Raw genomic sequence first — 358 nt, 5'->3', positions numbered from 1 at the left:
CGGCCGGGCAAAGCCCCGCTCCCCGGTGCGGGAAGGGCCAGAGGAGCCGCCTCCTCCGAGCCCCGAAGGCGCCCCCTGCCTCCCAGCCCCTCGCCGTCGCCCGACGAGCGAAGGAGCGAGGGGCAAGAGGCGGGCGCGCCTCCTGGAGGGGGCCGTGCCGAGCACCCCCTCCCTCCCGCACCCGGGCGGCTCCCGCGCAGCCAGAGGAGCGAGGGCCGGGCTCGGGAGAACTCGGGCCGCGCCCGGGGCCGGCCCGCGCGCGGCCCCGCCAAGCCCCGGCGACCGGCGTTCGGCGGCGCCGGCCGCGGCGGCGAGGCCCGGGAGCCGGCCGCCCCGCCGCCCTCCGGCGGGGGACGGA

Source organism: Anomalospiza imberbis, unplaced genomic scaffold (genome assembly GCF_031753505.1).
Source record: "Anomalospiza imberbis isolate Cuckoo-Finch-1a 21T00152 unplaced genomic scaffold, ASM3175350v1 scaffold_1132, whole genome shotgun sequence".
NCBI lineage: Eukaryota > Metazoa > Chordata > Aves > Passeriformes > Viduidae > Anomalospiza > Anomalospiza imberbis.
Note: the sequence above shows the minus strand (reverse complement) of the source record.